At 38.1% G+C, this 22,243-nt stretch overlaps 2 long non-coding RNA genes across 2 annotated transcripts; one reads left to right on the forward strand and one right to left on the reverse strand.

Annotated features, from left to right (window-relative positions):
• Nucleotides 1-1,124: 1,124 nt before the first annotated feature.
• LOC132992511 (uncharacterized) lies at nt 1,125-2,798 on the forward strand. The gene is made up of 3 exons (XR_009676340.1): nt 1,125-1,364; nt 2,248-2,435; nt 2,544-2,798. It is a non-coding gene; the product is annotated as an uncharacterized LOC132992511 (long non-coding RNA).
• A 6,357-nt stretch (nt 2,799-9,155) lies between these two features.
• Nucleotides 9,156-10,675, reverse strand: LOC132992322 (uncharacterized). The gene is made up of 2 exons (XR_009676318.1): nt 10,093-10,675; nt 9,156-9,651 (listed from the first exon to the last, which is right to left on the reverse strand). It is a non-coding gene; the product is annotated as an uncharacterized LOC132992322 (long non-coding RNA).
• Nucleotides 10,676-22,243: the final 11,568 nt, after the last annotated feature.

The following is a 22,243-nucleotide window of genomic DNA, read 5'->3' on the forward strand; positions in this document are numbered from 1 at the left end:
CTTTACTAAAAACAGGTGTCCTATATTTTTAGGTTAATTGAACAACCTCAATATTTACTTTCAGGACAAAGATGTCGCACAGGTAAAGAAAGGAATGATTGTCTTGTTCACATTATTTGAATAGTCATTTGTGTTCTGTGTTGTTTATCTGTTAAGGGTGCATTATTTGTTTTTATATAGTGTTTAGCCAAAGAAAGAAACATTCGTTGGTAAACAGGGACTTTGTGTGTATTGACTTTCTTCATTTCTTAATCATACCATCATGTGGGGGAAAAAGGCATGAAGGGAAGTGTGTTCTCTCAGTTATTATTTTTAAAATCAAGATAGAGCTGGCTCTGTGCTTTTGATATTAATGGGATCATGTTATGCTTTTTCTGGTTTTATATGCTCTTTAGTGTGTTTTCCATGTATCCTGTGCATGTTTAGGCACATCTATTTGCAAAAATTAAAAGTCTGCGTAGACGCGGCTTCTCCTACGTCCTCGTGTTAGCTGCAGTGTTATGCCCCATACAATGTCATGTTTAAGGACATCGTACTTGTTGTTGTGTTACAGTGCCAGCTTGTGATGTTTGCTTGTATTTATCTACCTTACTTTTCCTATCATAGAAACTGAAAGTAAAATAATAGTCCATGAGCCAGTGAGTTGACTGGAGCACTTTCGATAGCTCAGTAGTTTCACATGTTTCTTCTACTCCTGCACGCTAATGCAATGTCTAAACGGTGATACTATGTGTATTAATTTTAGAAAGGATGTGTTTTGTTTCTATATAGATGCTAACTGCTAAGCTAGTGTTAACTTTACCATTCATTTGTTTAAGATGCTAAGTGCTAGTGCTGTGTTGCTACATTAGCTTGTTTAACATGTGTAGACATGCACAGTCAACTGCCTTATTGTGTTTATTAATAAGGACCTTTTTGTATTGTTTTCAGTTTCACAAAAAAAAGAAACCTCAGTAAACTTCATGAGACTCAGCAACATTTCGTGGAGTTTTATTGGGGACTGTTTAGCTGGTTGGATAGTTAGTTTCAGCAGCTAGCGAGGCCTACACATGCAGCATTAGCTGCATGTAACACTCGGTTATAGCCCCCCTCAAAAAATAATTGTCAGTGTGACGTCTTGTCAGTGTGAGATCACTGATCTAAGCCCATTGGCTCGTTGTGGCAAGCCCAGCAGCTCATGTTGCATGCCCATTAACTTCTGTAGCACGCCCACGATATGCCGCAGCCTCCAGTAGCACAGTAGTGCTAAGGTGCTAATGCACGTTAGCTTGAGCAAAAAACGGACTTGGAAAGAAGTTTCAGCTCCTACTCTCTGTGGCAGCTATGGAGATTCTGATGCTTCTGGAAGTTCACAACCACAACATGTAAGTACGCTTCATTAATTGTCTTTTTTATTTGTTTGAAAACAACTTTTGAACTGCTATGGATATATTAGTTCTGTGGAGGCTGTCTGTAGCTGAACTGTAAGCCTCGGCTAACATGCTAAGTAATGCTATTTTTCGAAATTAGAGCAGTACTAAACTATTTATCAACTTTCACCTGAAGCGGTAACAGGTATAGCAGTGTTAACCACCCTCAGACATGTAAGTAGTGTTTTGGAGGTCCAGATCAGCTTTTTACGGACTCAGAGCATTATTGGACTCTGCAACCGGCTGACATTGTTGTGGTTAGCCTCTCTCTGCTGTGTCTCCACTTCTGTTTAAAATGGTTTTGTTACTTTGCATTTGTTTATTGGTGTGAGAAGCTTGAACGGTGCTAAAGTTCGGGTTTTGACCGTGGTTCGAGACGGTCTAATGAATGTAAAATCCACTTTGTTACAGTATCTGAGCTTTATAAGACTCTGCTAACTTCCCGGCTAACACAGCTGTTGTTATCCTCTTTCTACTCTCTTATCCACCTCTGAGTAAAACTGCTTTGTTATGTGGTGATTTTTTATCGATGTAGTAAGCCAGACCATTGCTAAAGTATTGATAATTGATCTAAACAGCTCGGCCAGTGTTCAGGTGGTGTTGTTTAATCATAGCACTGACTGCAAAAGAACGGGTTAACCCATATATATATATATATATATATATGTATATAGATGCTATTCAATAACACAAGAAACGTAAAGATGTGTGCAGCAGGCACTTTGTTTTGAAAGATATGTGTGGTCTAAATATTTAGCTATGAACAAGAAGACAGTGTATTTCTGATTCATGTTAGATTGCTGTGCTAAATTTACATTTTTTCTGTCTCTTTTTTCAGAGTACATCACAGCAGATTACACAGACAACAAGCTCCAGTATCAAGTGGAGTGTACCAAGGTTCCATGATGAGGTTGAGTGGCAGACAGACTCCCCACAAGTCTCAGAGGCCACACAGACATACATACCTCCAAAGGGGTCATCAGTCCACACACAGTTGGCCTGGGGTACACTAAGGGACAAGCAAAGGTACGCACACACACCTAAGAAATTGTCCAACTGCTGAAATCTGAGCAATAATATCAGAAAACTGTGATTTCATTACATGATTGTTGATTTTAGCTTTTTGTATTATAGCTTGTTGCTGTCTGTGATGCATAACAACGAACATGCTGAACGTAATAAAGCAACAACCTCTACAGGACAGCTGGTCTATAAGGTGGCATTCCTCAAATCCTCAAAAAACAGACACAACATACAGTGAGTTACAAATTATTTTATTTTTTAAACCCAAAAGCGCAATCTATTTTTAAACCTTTAAAGTGATAAATACCTATGTGAATATACCTTCAAAGTCTTTGTAAACGTTTCTAAAAAACAGATGAGTGTGAAACTTGATGGCACTGGTGTTGGAGGAGGTGTTTCAGGAACCACAACCATTCATTGAGGAATTACAGAAAATGCCTGACTCTCAAAAAGAAGGAGGGATGGCTCGACACATGTCCAGGTGTAGTCAAGGGGCGGGCCGAAGCCAACATACTGTCCAGTCGGGTCAGGAAACTCGGGGCGAATCCTCAGGACAAATCCTCAGGACGACACACGACAGGACAACCACTCTGCAGTGTCCAAAGTATCTCCAGCACCGGCCCACAAAGCTGCAATGAGCTGCCAAGTGTCTGCACAGCCTGTATGGAGACAATATAGTTGGATGTAAAAATGTTACTTCTCATTGTATATTTACACGTATAGTTCTACACATTTAAATGTTGTTTTAACCTTATCTGAGAATAAAGAACTTTCAACAAATGATTTTCTCACTTGTTTACTTTTTTTACTCTGAAATAGTGAAACTGTTTGATTAGAATTAATTTGATTGAAGATGTAAATCATTATTTATAATGAACATACTCTTCTGCAGTTCTCCGTGATGTTCTCCTCTGAAGATGTTGTGGATGTTTTGAAGTGTATATGGGTTTAAACAGTCCTGGATGTTTTTGGTACAAGGAACAGGCAGCAGATTTATTCTCCTGATGAAAGAAGAAGATACTGATTAAAATGAAATAATGTTCAATAAGAAGGAAAATAATGACAGAGGAGGAAATATTATTGCATGAGATATTGATCCAACAAACACGTGATTATCACCTGGGCTTTTGTAGTCTAAGTAAGTCTATGATGTCATTGATACTTACAATTGCTAATCACATCAAGGAGGTGATCTACAATGCAGAACAAGGTGAGTCGCTGCAATAAACAACGTACAGTACTAATGTAAATACAATAAAAATGTATTGTACAGAACACATTTGTGGCCAATAATCATTGTAATCAAGCCAAACTTTATGAAGCCATGAGTAAGATATATATTTTTGGATTAGGGAAATATATGCTGGTAGCTCCAGTCAGTGAAATTGGAAGAGGCTAATGTATTTTTCAACATAATAACAGTGAGAGTTTTTCTGATAAAAAGACTTGATACAAACATAAGGTGTGTGTTACTGTTGCTATGTTTTTGTTGGAAGTTATCATGGTATTCTGCAGCACACGGTGTTTGCTTCGGTAAGCATTTAGCTGCAGTTTCCACACTTAGCATATACATAAACAACGCAATGAAGCTATTGCGTTAGCTACCGATTAACATATATTACACACATATTACATCTGAAAAGCCTGCAAAATAAATACCTACAACACTGAAACGTCGTGCTCATGCCTTCGTGGCAAAGGTTGTTGTGTTTGTTCCTCCTCTCTGTCAGATTGGTGAAGTTGAAGTTGCCATTGCGGTTTGCATACCGGTGTTTTTGCTCTGCTCGGAGACAGTAGCTGCATTCCCAATATGGTAAAAGGGGCGTGACATTTCCGAGAACCGTGCTGAGCGACTGATCAATTACGGCAGAGCCGACAGGCCGACCAATCAGATCAGACTTGGCACACGTGGGGACTCTGAACGTGGGCACTTCAGAGCCGTAGAGAGAGAGAGTGTCAGAAGCGAGCCGGTGCATGGAGCGGCAGTACATGAAAACAGACACTTTTTTTTATAACTTTAGCTATTGTGAACATACTTTAGTACATAGATTAAATATATGAACCCCAAAAAGGGCATAATATGGGCTCTTTAAATGGAGGGAAAGGGGCACCAGTCATCCGCAATTTCTGTATGTCTTGTGACCAGATGATAGCCTGCTGAATTAAAAAGAAGAAAAAAGGCGCAAAATAACAAGTGCTTGTCAATTAAAAAGTGACTAATTCTATTGAGTTGGATTCATTCAAAATTCTCTTGATTTAGAATTACATAAACATAAAGATTATATTTAATGTAACCAAAATAAGCAGATACTATCTCAAACATTTTGTATGAAAGTTACTTAAGAAATGGCCACAAAATCAAGGACGCATTTATATTTAATACATTTTATCAGACATATTAAGTAAAATGTACATGACTACAGAATAATTTATTACAGTGTACCGTCTCCTGTAATGGACTCAGATTAACTGACTTTTCACTGTGCTTCACACACTGTGTGGCAAATCATTGCCATTATGAGATCAAACTTCCTCCTTTCTGTTACTTCTCCTTCGAGCCAGTCAGATTATCAAGCCTTACAGGTTAACAAAAACACACAAGGAGAATATTAGTCATAACTGTCAGTAAAGGAATCAGCAGACTGTGGCTCAGTATAAGGAATTAGTTTATTACTTTAATATTCAGATAGAAACACAGTACATCATTGAAAGTGTCCAGCTGTTTGTAGTGTTTAAGTTTGTTATCTTAAGTGGGGTTTTATGAGGTACTTAAGTGTATTAGCCACAAGAGCTGCCGGTTAGCATTAACCCTTTTGAAGAGAGACCAGCCGAAGTGCCAGCACAGAAGAGATCAACATACTTTCTGTTTTGTTTTTCTTACTCTTATCTTAGGGTATATTTGAATATTAGGTTTGTATTTATATCAAATGTGTTTTCCCCACTAAAGTGGTCCGGCCCTTATGCCAGTGTAATTATCAAGGAAGACATGCATACATAAGACACACATGTGAACACACATTCAGTTAGTATTATTTATGGCCTGATAATAACACAGCAGCACAACAATCTGGTTCCTCTGTTATTACTGCTGCTGCCCAGTACTGATTACAAATGGAGTCGTGATGCACCAGTTGCTACTCAAAGTTCATTAACTGGGATATGTTTGATACTAGTAGTTGTGCTAACTCAATTATTTTGTTTCTTTGTACTTATACTTTACTATGCAACATATCTGGGAGGCCCTCATGAATTAGAAGATTCAGGTCTAAAGGTGGGGGAAAAAATGTATACAACATAGTATCGCAATATTTTGCGTAGCGATATTTTATCATCTCTGCCAGAATCCATATTTTTTATTATATTGATATTTTTTTTGATTTTTAACTGCGGAAGGGGTTGCACAATTCATTTTGAACAAGTTGCATTGTTAAAAATGACTGCAGTTATTCGGTCGTCCGTATATGTTTGTGTCAGATTGTGAGGTGCATGCAGCCTTTCACAGGGTTTGACTTTGATCACACTGTGTTGGTCAGTCTGTGGACTTGACTCCTATTGTGTACAAATAAAAAGACTGAAGTGAGGTGAATAGACTAGAATAATAGAATGTATTTGACAAAACATTTCTTGATTTAGTTCACTTTTGTGGACATATTATGCAATCTTAAAAAAGTTAAATCGCAATGAATATTTTATCCCGATTCTCAGCATATCAAGAAATGTTTAAAAAGCTAAAGTATCCCACCCCCAGGAGGGCCCAGTGCAAATGTGTCTTAATTATCTGCAACTTTAAAGTGAAAAAATAAAACACTAAACATTTTTTATTTATTAACATTTCAATGGACACATATTCATATTGGGGTGAAACAATTATACCAAACCAAACTTTGCAAAGACCTAAAAAATGTAATGGAAAAGTTCATAACATTTTCTTTTAAATATATATATAGTATATGCAGTGCTGCATTATGGTATGTTTACTGTAACCAAATTAAAGAATTAGACACCAGTTTATGATTTCGGTAATTTAATTTGGAATAGGACAAAATAGGACAGAAACAGGAAGTAAACATTACAATGAAAAGGGAGAAAGTGAACTCCAAAGAAGGGTGAGAATGAGGCCAGTGATAACAGAGAGGACGGTGTCAACCGTTTATGGTCTCCAACTAAATGTTTTACATTGCAAAAATGGTCATGGAAAAATGTCAATATGGCTGCCGAAATAGAGAATTTTCTATGGGTTGTTTTCTTAAACAAAATATTCACTAAAGGCACATTTTACACTTTTTTAAAAAAAATAGTTAAACAATTCAGGTGTAGCTGGCCCTCTTCTCAGCTTTGATCTCCTACTACATGTGCTGCAGACAGTGCTGTGAACAATGGAGTTTATGCTTGAAACTGAATGATTTTTTAAAATCACCTGAAACATTGTTTTGTGTTTTTATAATGACTCAATAAAAATTGTTAATGGCATTGATCGAAAAACTCATGATGCGATACCATAGTACCTTCTTCTTCTGCTTCTTCTTCTGCTTCTACCTCTTCTTCTTCCTCCATATAAAGCTAAAATGTGAATCTCATTTTGGCACCAGATAAAATCCAGAGGATCCCCAAAGGCAGTAGATTTCTGTCTCTTGGAAAAGGTGGTAATCAAAAAAATTGTTTTCTGTATCATATCCACTAGCATGAATTAAAAAGCATAATCAAGGTTTAAGTATGCTGATATTTTTCTAAACATGTTTTTTGTATTGTGAATGCATCCTAAAGTGGATTTCCTCTTCCCTCTAAACAACCATCAAATATTATGGCTTTCTTTCATTGTTCATTTTTATTGCACCAACATTTTGATACAAATATTTCACACAATGAGATTCATTCAAAAGCAAGTATCAACAAAATAATAAAAAAAACAATATCATATTAAATACTGAGTGAGCCAAAATAACACCAGAAAAGTGTTAATTTCAATAAACATTAATAAGCTTCACACTAATAATATTCAACAAAACACTCATTGATAAATACTGGATCAGAGTGGATCAGGTATGAGAGACGATCAGTTCCCTGCATGATCCACATTAAGGACACACTTCTGGGATGTTTCTTAATGAACTCCTCTTTCTTAATAAAATAATTGTTGTATAAATGTTACAGCTGTGCATCTTCACTGGTCTTACGATTCGATTCGATTCGATTACGATTATCCAGTCAACGATTATCACGATGCATCACGATTCATCCTCAATTTTCTATATTACTGAGAGATAAACAGTCTTATAAATATGAACTCATTTTGTATAATTTAAAAAGTGATTTAGACAACAATGTCATCATCAATATATTTACATTGTAAGTTAAAATTAATACATTATATAGGTAGCCTACAGTATAGGTAAAAAGTAGGCTATAAGTGTTTGTGTTTAGTTTATTATAAGAGAGAAAGATGTTTTTAAGTCACTGTGTTTAGTTTATTATAAGAGAGAAAGATGTTTTTAAGTCTCTGTGTGTTTAGTTTATTATAAGAGAGAAAGATGTTTTTAAGTCTCTGTGTGTTTAGTTTATTATAAGAGAGAAAGATGTTTTTAAGTCTCTGTGTGTTTAGTTTATTATAAGAGAGAAAGATGTTTTTAAGTCACTGTGTTTAGTTTATTATAAGAGAGAAAGATGTTTTTAAGTCTCTGTGTGTTTAGTTTATTATAAGAGAGAAAGATGTTTTTAAGTCTCTGTGTGTTTAGTTTATTATAAGAGAGAAAGATGTTTTTAAGTCACTGTGTTTAGTTTATTATAAGAGAGAAAGATGTTTTTAAGTCTCTGTGTGTTTAGTTTATTATAAGAGAGAAAGATGTTTTTAAGTCACTGTGTTTAGTTTATTATAAGAGAGAAAGATGTTTTTAAGTCTCTGTGTGTTTAGTTTATTATAAGAGAGAAAGATGTTTTAAGTCACTGTGTTCTCTTCTCAGGACGTTGTAGCCTTTAGCTGTGAACTTTGTTCAGGGTTAGTTTTGTTTCTGTCCTTTTTATTTCAGATGAGTTGTGTTAAGTTGCTACTGCTGTAAATGCCCCATTTCCTGATATGGATGTTTCACATTAAAAGCACTTCAACTTCAGATAGGCAGGGGACTTTTATTTTGAAGAACTTCGGAAGTAGAATGTGTTTATCATCGAACGAACGCAGCTTTAGCGCAGTTGCACTTATTAGCAGTGATTCTCGATGACGCTGTGTCGGGAGTCAACTTTGTTTACAGCCGCTCACTTTATCACGAGTCACCGCCACATCCCCCTCTTTTAGTTATCCTGGATTTAAGACAGCGAGGCATCAGTTTAAACACACCTTTAGCTGTGATGAAGATGCTAATCCGTGCTGCGGTCAGCTAATGAGACACAGAGTCAAGTCGTTTCAGCCTGCAGCGGAGCACTGTGGTCTGAGCGTGCAGGACCAGCTGACTCTGCTCATAAAGTCAGCAAGCACAGGACCGGGACTCAATTTACGTTGTTTTCTGTGACAAATCCCTCTGTTAGTGTACGTTACTTTCATTACACACCACTGTGTGTGTTTAGGTAAAACAAACTCAGTCAACGCTGCGCAAAACAACCACATTTAGCGGTTAGCAGATGCTTTTTTCTAACTATCGTCAGCATCGATTACGTCCTGTCCCTGCATCGATGCATTAATTGTCTAGTCTGCATCGAGATGCATCGATTAAATGATTAATTTCAACAGCCCTAATAAATGTGTTCATTTGGTTCCTCCACGGGAGAGGAGCAGGAGAGGAATCAGTGTTATGCTCAAGGACACTTCGGCAGAATGAAAAGCAAGGGTCTCCTGTTTAAGACCAGAATCTTTCTCTGCTCCTCTACACCATCCACTTCTTCAAATTAACATATGAGAAGCACACATAGTTTAAACTAATGATTGAAATCTCAGACACTTCCCACAAATACGTCTTCATCCAGGGTTATTGTTGCCATTTAAACTAACATGAGCAGCATTAGTATATGTTGCCTAAAAATGTCCCTGCTTACCAGCCACAAGGCCTTCTAGCCACATGCTAATAATCACACTTTTAAAACGTGTCCACCCTGAACTCATTTCAAACACACCAACACGCACACAGTTTGGGTTAAGGGGGTCACTTCTAAAGTTTAAAGTCCAAAGTTCAGTCTTAAGGATCATACATGGGGTTGCTGAAGTGTCCTAATGCACCGTCCGTAGGATCTACACCTGAAATGTCAAATAAATAGAGAGGTTAGAGGAGAAATTAAGTCAAATGGAGAAAATAAAATCAAAAACTTGACATGAAATCTTTCTTATATATTCACTAACAAAGATTAGATGATAGGAGTTGGGGTTAGGTTTAATTTTAGGAATGTTTAAAAATTTGGTAATATTCATAAATATATTGGACGCTTTCTATGCAAGTACGTGCAAAAAAAGTCCAATACAATTACCAACGCCAATAACCACAAAGTCACAGAATGGGTGGCTAAGCCCAGTACTTGTCATAGCAACGGTTCCACCTTTGTTTGAAGAAAAGATTGATCAGTTCATAGAATTTAACATAATTCATATATTTTGATAGGACCCTTAGCTGGGTGGATCCATTCTTTATGAATTTACAACCAACATACTTTTGTACAAGATAGATATAAGTTCTGGACTCACCGGATCTTGTAGTAGTAAATCCCAGCCGTCACTAGGACGACGATTGCGATGAAAATTAAAAAAAACCTTCCTGGAGAGTGAGAGAAAGAAAATCTGTAATGGTAACCATCATGTTTGTTTTAGCCCTACAATTTTTCTTTCTACAACACTGTTTTCTTTTTATGTATTGGTATAATTTTGGTATAGCAGGTGTATTAAATCACAATCCAGGGTTTTTCCTAAATACAGAAACTTTTGATTCCTCTCAAAGAAGAATCCCCGCATTCGGAATTATAAGAACAAGAATTTCAAATAGCTATCCAAATCTTTTCTGAATATAGAATTTATCCAACAACCATAGAACAAGCAACACATAACGTTTTTATGTGTGTGACTCTCAGCCCTACATAAGCATTGTTTTGAGTGGACTTGAACGCTCGGCTGTTAAGCTACTGTAATGCTTATCAGAGCAGTGATAACCCCCCCCCCCCCCCCCAATCCTGCTCAATCTGCCTCTAAAAATGACCCATTTAATCCAATTAATAACTTAATTCCAATTCAGTATTATGTTTGATTCTGGTGGTAATTAAGGGTGATGATTTCATAAGATCATTTTATGAAATAGCAAGGATCAAAAGAAAAATCCATTCTTTTTGTCATAGGATGTGCTAGACTTATTGCCTTACATGTACCCATACTGATCATGCTAACTTGGCATTAGCTGCCCTCAATGCTCATTGTGATCATGAATGGCCCTGCAATCCATCTAAAACCAAATAGACAGAATAACCCTGCGAACTATGAAATCTTTGTCATTTTTTGCAAAATTTCACACAAACTAAAATAATTTCAGATGTATCACACGCCATGCTGATTCAACATCCAGTAAGACTGCGTGTCAATAACAATAGAAACATGCCAGAAACCCAACAAAATAATTTGTTTTGTTTGTGCCAAGCGGGAGGTTCATGAGTTTGCATTTCACCTCATTGTTACCTGATTGGTCCGACCCATACAGCACTACGCTGGCCTCCACTGATAATACATCTCTGTGGTACTGGCTTTAATCTTCTTCTGGTAAATCTCTGACTGTGTCAGACAGGACTTGATGACCACTTTGCCAAGATAAAATAATTCCTTTTCCTGAATCCTGATTGCTCAAACTGACTTTTGAGCTCAATAAGTAATCTCCTGGCCCCTCCTTATATAATGGTAGGGGAAACACTGGATTCGGTCAAGATTTGGTCACTTTTTAACATAACATACTGTAACCAAGGAGCTGTGACGTTCACAACCCATAGATGTCATAAAAGTTCTGATTGTTTTATCAGATCTAATGGTTAATGACGGCATGAAGGACAAAGTTCCTTTCCAGAAAAATAGATAAAAACTGCTGCCGTAGAGGCTTACTTAAGAGCATTTAAACAAAAAAGAAAATCAGCAATAATTAGTGGTAGAAAAGAGTTGTAAGGGTTGCTTAAAGTGTCCTTACAGGAGGAAGCCAATAAGCTTCTTGTCACAGTTTTTTCATCTAGTGACAGTTCTGTAACAAGTGGCTCATCCTGCTGCAATAACTGACATGGTGAAAATGACTGAATGTCACAGGAAACAGGTCAGTTGTTCTAATGTTTTGTAAATGATAAAATGAGCGGTGAAAGAGCTAGCAGACAACCTTTGCTATTGAAATGGCTGCTCATTGATTTCACTCCTTCAGTCTTTAAAGACTGAACTGCAAAGTAAACAAGGAAGTGTGAGAGGAAACTGTTCTGTTTACATATTAACCCCAGATTGGCACAGTGCTAAAGAAGGTTAGAGGCACAGATAATATAATGAATATATTCTATATATATACATTGGACCTCCTTTATTTAGAATGATGTGATCACCATGTGCTTTGTTGTTTTTTTAGATGTGGCGTTGCTCAGGGTAATCTACTGTATGTTTTACACATTAAACAAACCCTCACATCTGGTATTTTAAGGAGTGCAGGTCACTAACAGATCAAAGTCAGAAACAAATGATTTTAAACGATAACGCAAAGATAACTTGCTCTTAAAAAATTGTAAATTAGTTACTGGCAAACAAGCGGTGATACATCTAAGACTGTGTTTTAAAATACAGTATTCCAGAGCTAAATGGCAATCAGACAGAAATGTTCCCTGTATAACTCAGCTTTGTCAAACATTTCAGTGACACAGGTTGAATCAGTGGTCAAACCTGAAACAAGATAGACCCTTGGTTTAAATTTTGCCTAGTGCCTACTGTTACAGTCATCTGGCAAGGCTCTGGCAAATCAAATACATGCAAAATCTTCCAGATGCTAATATTAAGTTTGAATTTTAAAGCCAAATACTAACTAGCATGGGAAATTCTTCAAAAGTTAAAAAATCCTGTCTCAGCATTGGATACAACATCCAGAGTTTTTTTTTTTTTTTTTTTTTTTTTTTTTTAGCACAGTAACATTAACATTGAGAGTTATAAGGGACATTTCTTTACAACTTTTGGGATTGCATTTTGAGGGTCCCTAAAGCATGGACTCCAGGGACTTTGTTGATGTAACGTCTTTTCCTGCATTGGTAACGCCGATAGAAGTATCCGCTTATTTTGTACATGATCTTAACGTCTACTTGAGGATATGGCAAACATTTGGAACATTCACTGGTTTATGACCAGATAACTGTAAAACTAATGAGATGATCAGCTGTATTTTGTGTTTAGACTTTAATTCATTATCATAATTAATTTAAACTGATTTCAAATATTTCATTAACAATTCAGAGAATACAAATATTTGTGCATACCTGAGCTCAGTCCCTCTGACTTGTGTCCATCTTGTTCCCATGGGACAGTTTGGGTTGTCCTGGTGGTGGTTGTCCTAATGGTGGTGGGACTGGTGGTGGTGATATTTTGAGTGGTTACTGAAGGGCTGTTGGTTTGTGTTGTACTTGATGTCATGCTGGTATGGGTTGTGCTGGAAGATTGAGTTGTCCTAGTGGTGATGGGACTGGTGGTGGTGATCTTTTGAGTGGTTACTGAAGGGCTGTTGGTTTGTGTTGTACTTGATGTCATGCTGGTATGGGTCGTGCTGGAAGATTGAGTTGTCCTAGTGGTGATGGGACTGGTGGTGGGGATCTTTTGGGTGGTGTCAGTGGGGCTGTTGGTTTGTGTAATGATGGTTGAGGAAGATGTGGTGTCTTTGGACGTTGTTTTTATAGCATATATATATGTTGTGGTGTCAGCTGGGAAATCCGTCCATGAGGTGTAGCTCAGTGCAGGTCTTGTTGCACAGCACAACAGCAGACCTACAATTAATGACAAAAGAAATGTGTTATTGTCTATGCAAAAATTCGACATATGACATAAATTCATCGACGCGTCGTCCCAAACAACTAGATTGTCCCACACTCCAGTCCAGTGGTGGCGGTAATGCACCAGAAAGCTAGTCGCCAATTGCTATAGATGCTAAAACGGAAGAAGAATAATTCACACAACAACAACAACAACAACAACGGTGGCGGCAATAACAGCAGCGCAAGCATCGAGGAGCAACACATAGCCAAAAAAAGTCACGCACACGGTCATTAAATTCAGCTGGCGTACCACACGAGTACGACAGCAAAGAACAGACATTTGGAGTGAAAACACCCAGGAGCTCTGTGTCAGGATGGAAGCAAAAACTGTAAGTTCTGTTTACTTTCCCACCCTGGAATGTTCGATTATCAAGCATTGATACAGAATGTGTTTTAGTAGTAAACGTTACATTACACTGTTGATTTGTTGTCTATAAATACATCGCTACTGACGTTAAGCATCGTTAGCTGTCCGGACATGTTTCTAATCTGTTTGCTTACACCGGACGGGTGATTTATACCCCGGCGTCGCTTGATAAAATATGACACAAAAGAGACAACTTTTCTGTCTGCTAGGCTGTCATGTGATGTAGCCGTTTACTCTTGAAATTTCACAATCTAGCAACCAGTTCCAAGTAAACATGTATGAGACAATACATCTGAGACAATGTAAATTTCCCCATTGTGGGATAAATAAAGGATTATCTTATCTGACAATTGTAATTACATCAATTATTTTTTAAGTTAAGCCTCTGTAAATTAAGATGGCTGTAGTCTACTAATATCAACATATGCATGGTGTGGACTGTGAATTTTTAGATTTATGTTAGATTTCTGATTTGCTATTGTGAATATTCATGTGCTTTGTGTTTTTTTAACCCACCCATCCCTTTACAGGAATAGGCAAAGTGGTGTGGAGGATTTTTTTCCATAAAAAGAACCAGAAACCTTGCACACCCGAGGAGGCTAGTGTGTTTATGAACAGCATCGTCTCAATGATTGCTAAGGACCTGAGGCCCATTGCTATTGTTGAGGGTGAAGGCTTCTGTAAAATGGTAAATACTTTCTATTCAGGATACACCCTTCCACCCAGGACTACTTTACTGACTTGATGGAAAGGAAGTATGTGGCTACCATGGACAAAGTAAAAAGTGAACAAAAAAAAGCACATCAGACTATCACTACACATCATTTTATTTTGGAGAGATTCTTGAAGAGCAATGCTCTCAGTGCCATGTTAAAGAAATGCTTAATAAATATTGAAATGCTAACAAAAAATGTTTTGAAATCCTTATTGTGTGAATAGTTACATTGATCAAGTAATGTGAGATAATCGATAACTGAAAAATTAATCGTTACATTCATCGAAAAATTAATCGTTAGATTAGTCGATTAATCGAAAAAATAATCGCTAGATTAATCGTTTGAAAAACAATCGTTTGGGACAGCTCTAGTTTCAAAGCAGAGTTTCATCATCAGTGTTTCGATAAACAGGAAGTCAAAATAGCATGACACACTTCTCACCATTTCGGTACTCTGTTCAAAGTGAAGCAAGACACTCTCTGAAATGCTCTCTATATACAGGCATGATGAAGAACTAAGTCAAGCTCTGCATTAAGGTTTGCAAAATGATTAATACCACGTTTTAAAAGGAACAAAAAGATTGATAGAATTGAAAAGTAGCAAAGCTTTGGAAAACCACAGACCTTCAGTCATAGTTTTAAACCCAAGACTGCCATTAGCAAAAGAAAGAGAGCACTGTCTTAATAGAACAAAAACATTGGCAATGAAACGTTTTTGGGCGATTTAATCAGTGTGCAGGAGTTTGCCTGAAATTTTTGGTAATCAAAAACAAGAAATGACTCAATATTAGGTACCTAGGACTTGTATTTTTGTTACTATGGTAACGAAACGGGTATGAAAATGGTTATTTTTTAGTCCCAGTGTATAGTTCTAGTATTGTGACAACTTTAGCCTTGCAAAACCGGCACATGTCCTTAGGTACCCTTACATGATTCCAGCTGTTGTGGGTCACAGACAGCCCCAGTTTGGAACAAAATAGAGAACTCCCTTAAGTATGTTAAAGATGTAGTATTTATTAATTCACTGCTTTCTTTCGGCTTTAATCATCTCTCATTCACACCCATGTTAGTGAGACCTGAGGGCGCCTGCAAAAATGAATATAGGAACATGTAAGACCTGCATGTAAAACATGTATCTGATAGTTTTGTGGTAAAACCTTCACAGATTTCAAAACAGCAAGTCAAAGAAGGAAAAAAAAACAGATTTCCTGTCTATGATCTTTATCTGTGTAAACCTCAGCAAATTGTGAGAACTAGAGGAAATGATACTTACCCTCATCATGATCAAGAGAGCAGGCCTAGTGAAGGTAACTATTTTTGACAACATTTTTTGTTGAAAGTTCTTAACTACAACTGTGAAATCTGCCTTGAAACAGGTGTTACGCTTTATTAAACAGGAAATGTATCAACCAAACAGGAAATAAAATAACAGTCTGAGAGTATTAAGAATTTACATAGAAGTTAAAGTGATTTACAGTTTTTTACCTGCCTTATTCCTCCTAAGCCCATCCTACCCATTATTAATCTTAACACTAGTTATAGCATCTTTTAGCACTATCAGTAATTTTCTTCAATATCTGAACTATTTTACGTACTAAAAAAAAAAAGCATTGGGGGTTACGTGATGCTTTCTAGCTGAGCAGACGTCTTTTGCTGAGCTCCGGCTCCATGAGGCACTAAATTACATTTATAAAGTTTTACTTGGTGGTTAACTTCCTATCCTCCTTGCGAGAAAGTTCAACAATGTCCGCGGGTGCTTCAGGTTCCTCTCACTCGATGACATCATCGAGAACTAAGACCGTAGCTAAAAATGTACAGTCCGCTAGCCAGCTAGCCGACGCGGTGGCTAAAGATGGCGCCGATCTCGACGAGATTGATATAGCACAAGTGGTCACCAACAAGATAAGCTTGCTGATGGATGACAAGTTTGCAGGCTTGCAAACTACTCTGGAAAATCTCATGGGGCTGATCCAAGAGCATTCCACTCGCATTGGAGAGGCTGAAAACCGTATTTCGGCCGCGGAAGATGAGGTGTCCTCTTTAACAATGTGTTGTCGCTTCAGCGGTCTGTGAAGATGATGGATGAACGTATTGATGACCTCGAAAACCGCAGCAGAAGAGACAACATACGGATCGTCGGGCTGGGAGAAGGCATCGAGGGCAGACAGTTCTGCAGACAGTTCTGCAGTACTTGTGCAGTTCTTCGAATCATGATTACCGAGGGTTCTCAGTTTCCAGGCTAAAGGTGACAAGGTGAAGATCAACAGAGCGCACCGGGGTGCCGGCGCGCTGACCGATAACCGACCCTGTCCTGTGGTGATAAAGCTACACAACTTCGGTGATAAACAGAAGATTCTACAAGCGGCAATGGAAAAGGGGCAGCTGCGACACGACGGGCATGCTTTTTCCATTAAGCCTAAAGTTAAAGCTGCACGTCGGGAGTTTAATAAAGTCTGCGAGCAGCTCATTCAGAAGGGGATCCGTTTTACTATGCGCTTTCCGGCTAACCTCTGCATCAAATACAACAGCCAGGATCACTCATTTAAGACACACCAGGACGTGGAGAAATTCATCACTGGACTTGGCTGATGATTGTCTCCTTTTTCCTTTTCTCCACAACAAGGTTTAATTAAAACCGCAAGCGGTGATGAAGGGCCCTTGCACCCCTGTGCATGTCAGGGTGTGTTGCGACCGCGGGAGTGCAGTAACTGCGGAACGTGGCTAAGCAGCAGACCGTGCAGTCCGAATTGTGTAAAAGTCATACTATGGTATGCTGAGATAGGCAGCGTAATGAAGATCACAGAAAATTTTGAAGTAGAGCAGTTCAGGCTGGCACTGTCATGATAGCTATGAAATATGGAGCAAATTGAGCATTGTGTAGTACTTATTCCTTGCAGTAGGAGGCGCTATGGTTAAGGCAAGGCAAGGCAAGTTTATTCATATAGCACATTTCAACAACAAGGCAATTCAAAGTGCTTCACACAACACATCAAAAGAATCATGTCAGAGGAAAGAAAAGAAAGATTAAAATACAACATAAAAAAAACACTGGAATTATTGAATCTGAACATATATTCAAGTAAAAATAATTCAATTGAAATTAATTGAAATAAATAAAGTAAAAATATAAAAATAGTTAAAAGTTACAGTGCAGTGAGTTAAAATTCAAAATCTTATTAAAGCTGTCTAATGAAAGGCAGCTGTAAACAGGTGTGTCTTCAACATCAATTTAAAAGAGCTGAGAGTTTCAGCAGACCTGCACTTTTCTGGGAGTTTGATCCAGATATAAGGAGCACAGAAACTGAACGCTGCTTCTCCGTGTTTGGTTCTGACTCTGGGGACAGAGAGCAGACCTGTCCCAGACGACCTGAGCGGTCTGGATGGTTCGTAATTAATCAGGAGGTCACTAATGTATTTTGGCCCTAAACCTTTAAGCGCTTTATAAACCAGCAACAGGATTTTAAAGTCTATTCTCTGACAGACTGGGAGCCAGTGTAAAGACCTCAGAACTGGACTGATGTGATCAATTTTCTTGGTTTTGGTGAGGACTCTAGCAGCAGTGTTCTGGATCAGCTGCAGTTGTCTGACTGATGTTTTAGGCAGACCTGTAAAGACACTGTTGCAGTAATCAAGACGACTGAAGATAAAAGCATGGACAAGTTTTTCCAGGTCCTGCTGGGACATAAATCCTCTCATTCTTGATATGTTCTTCAGGTGATAGTAGGCTGACTTTGTAATTGTCTTAATGTGGCTTTTAAAATTGAGGTCTGAGTCCATCACTACGCCCAGATTTCTTGCCTGGTCTGTGATTTTAAGTCTTACTGACTGAAGCTGATTGCTGACTCTTAGTCGCTCCTCCTTTGCTCCAAAAACAACAACCTCAGTTTTGTCTTTGTTTAGCTGGAGAAAATTTTTGCACATCCACTCATGGATTTGCTCTGTGCATTTACCCAGTGCTTTTATGGGTCCATGGTTGCCTGGCGACATTGTAATATATATTTGTGTGTCGTCTGCGTAGTTATGATAACTTATTTGATTGTTTTTTATAATCTGAGCTAGTGGGAGCATGTAGAGGTTAAACAGAAGAGGCCCCAGGATGTAACCTTGGGGAACTCCACAAGTAATTTTTGTTTGCTCAGATTTGAAGTTACCTATAGACACGAAGAAGTCCCTGTCCTTTAAGTAGGATTCAAACCAGTTTAGTACTGTGCCAGAAACTCCCACCAAGTTTTCCAGTCGGTTGAGTAATATATTGTGGTCAACTGTGTCGAACGCAGCCCTGAAATCAAGTAAAACTAAGACTGAGGTTCTGCCACTGTCTGTGTTTAAATGGATGTCATTAAACTCTTTAACCAGAGCTGTCTCAGTGCTGTGATTTTGTCTAAAATCTGACTGGAAGACATCGAAACAGTCGCTCAATGTCAAGAAGTTATTTAACTGTTGAAAAACAGCTTTTTCGATTATTTTATTTAAAAAAGGAAGATTTGATATAGGCCTGTAATTGTTCATTATTGACTTGTCTAGATTGTTCTTTTTTAATAGTGGCTTGATGACTGCTGTTTTCAGGGCCTGTGGGAAGACACCTGAGAGAAGAGACAGGTTTACAATTTGTAACAGATCTGGAGCCATGACTTGGGAAACCTTTTTGAAAAAACCTGTTTGCAGAATGTCAAGACAGCAGGAGGAGGAATTTAATTGTTGTATAATGTCCTCCAGGTTTTGAAGGTTGATTTGATTAAATTGTGTCATGGTGCTTAAGTTGGTTTTAAATGGACACAGCACATATCCTGATCCTGATGATGAGTTACTGACAGTTTATCTAATTTTCTGGATTTTTTCAGTAAAGAAGGTGGAAAATGTATTACAGGCCCTAGTAGAATGAAATTCAGATGCTATTGACACAGGAGGGTTTGTTAGCCTGTCGACAGTAGCAAACAGGGCACAAGCATTATTATTGTTTCTGGTGATGATGTCAGAGAAGAAAGATTGCCTTGCATTCCTCAGTTGTGAATAATAAGTGTGAAGTCTCTCTTTGTAGATGTCATAATGAATCTGGAGATTAGTTTTACGCCACCTGCGTTCAGCTTTTTGACAATCTCTTTTTCCGTTTCTTACCAGTGTTGAATTTCTCCATGGAGATTTTGTCTTACCAGAGACAACCTTCACCTTAGTGGGAGCAATGGAATCAATAACATTTGTGATTTTAGAATTGAAGTTATCTACCAACTCACTGACTGAGCCCCAGGACAGGGCAGCTGTGGAAGAGAAAACCTGGTTAAATATTTCACTGGTGTTTTCAGTTATACACCGTTTTGTGATCACTTTTGTTTGAATACTTTTGTACTCTGACATAGTACTCTCAAATAAAACACAGGAGTGATCAGAGAGGGCAGCATCTAAAACAACAACCTTGGAGATGTCCAAGCCCTTGGAGATGATTAAGTCCAGAGTGTGCCCTCTGTTGTGTGTGGGCTCCGTCATGTGCTGAGTCAGCCCAAAGCTGTCCAGAGTGTGAAACAGTTCTTTAATCCCTCTGTCCTGGGGGTTATTAATATGGATGTTAAAATCACCAACAAGTCAACTACCTTGACTTGAGAGCGTTATTAACCCCTCTTCCCGATATGATAGCATGTCATGTTTACCAGGTACCAATGGATGCAGTATATTGTGCCGTTTCATTTGATACCTGTATATCCCCTCTAGCTTTAAAATTGAGCCCGTGACACCATCTGGAAAATAATAACATTTATGTCAGCTGAGGGCACACTAACATTAGACAACAAGTTAACCGTTAGCGATAGCTAGCTAACGAAATGACTGCTAGCTAACTGGTAAACCGTTAGCGCGAGCAATTCTGTGAAATTGCTTGGTTGACTAATGTAACATAATGGTTTTATAAGTTTAGCTAGTTAGCCGTTAGCTAGCGAGAGTTACAGCCACTTCCTCTTCATGGCGATGTGATTTGTGGACTTCCTGTTGGATATTGAGCATGGGTGCAAGAGGGTTTATTGTAGGTGTTGTCAAGATGGATAAGCATAGCAAAATTCAGAATTGTAGGCTCAACGTGCTGTGGGGGCTGAATGTTTGAAATATTGTAGGGGGCGCCACTGAGCCATTAAGCCACGCCCACTCATTTAAATGGTATCAAATGTTTGACTTTATCACCAGGATCATATGTATGAAGTTTCGGGACTGAACAACTATGTTAAGCCTGTGAAAAAACTACTTCCTGTTTGATGGAGCCAGTGCGTCCGTATGGCAACAGTGTTGGACGTAGGCGTTTGAGCTTGAAAGTCTTGTATGGCCAAGTTGTTAGCATGGTCCACACCAATTCTGAGGGGGAATTGAGCTACCGTGTAGCAATGGCTAATGCTAATTGAGTAGAAGTAACTTCCTGTTGTCAACAGGTGGTGCTGTGACTTATTTGAAAATTTCAAACATAGATGTGTTCAGGGCAGGCCCCATATCAGGTATGAGAAATTTTAATATGATTGAACACTGCATGGCAGAGATATAACCATTTACTTTTTTGGCAAGTTGCCAAAATGCACATCAAACTTTGAACGCATGCCACGGCCACGTCCTTTGACAAAATATCGTGCAGAGCACAATGGGATATGTTGATCACTAGAATACACTGCCACTAAGTTTGCATCCAATGGCTGAACGCTTTCGGACTAGCTTTATTTTTCGCTTCTGCCAGTCTTTATTTTTATACATCTGTTTATGTATTTCAGTTTTACTTAAACTGTATTTCCGTTTTCTTTTCTTTCTTCAAAAACATTTTATCCATATTTCAACACAATATGCACAGAAATATACATAAACTTATACTTGTCATTAATTACATGCAAAAATTCTCAAAACTACAAAATAAACATTTCTGTGTGTTATTATTTTCACAAATATAAAATAATTCGGTTCTGCTACTTAAGAGCTTCTTATCAATGCAATACAGTTGCAAACAGGTTTCCAGTTTAACTGAATAAAAGTTCAATTGTCGCTTAGCATTATGCTAACAAATAATGTGGGAAATCCCATAGAGAAACAGCGAAGCTAGCGGAGTTAGCGCTACACTTTTTACGTGAATATAAGTACAAAATATGAAAACGAACAGTCTTCATGAACCCACGGTTACTTTAAGAGATATGCAGGCGCTTTACAAAACTAGCAAAACAGCATGGGAGCTAGGGACAAGCCATGACAGACATAGGCTATATGAACGTGGTGATGAGCTAAGCTAGCGCTCATGAGCATCATAGCTAAAGTACCTTAAAACCTTCAAAACAAATTTAAAACACATCCTGACACACACTAAAGTATGGCGTTACCTTCCACATGCTATAGAAGAATATATAGACCACATGTACTATGTGATTTGTGACATTTACTCACCTGTAAATAGGCCTAACAGGGAAATAATAGCAACAGGTATGTTTCCTTTCCTGCTACCGAGCACACTAAGCTGTCTCACTTGGAGGTTACGCCTCCTTGTGGAACAAATTGGAACCACACTCTAAATTAAAATATTTCAATCATGGATAGTCACCACAAGATGGCAGCATTGCCTTAATTTCAGACGGGCTCTGTATCATGCATGAGAAATTTTGAACTACCTTGACTTGAGAGCGTTATTAGCCCCTCTTCTCGACATGATAGCATGTCATGTTTGGTACCAATGGATGTAGTTTTTCGGGCAGGTTCATTTGATACCTATTATTCATTTTTATAAGTTTAGCT

Source organism: Labrus mixtus, chromosome 17 (assembly GCF_963584025.1).
Source record: "Labrus mixtus chromosome 17, fLabMix1.1, whole genome shotgun sequence".
Classification (NCBI taxonomy): Eukaryota; Metazoa; Chordata; class Actinopteri; order Labriformes; family Labridae; genus Labrus; species Labrus mixtus.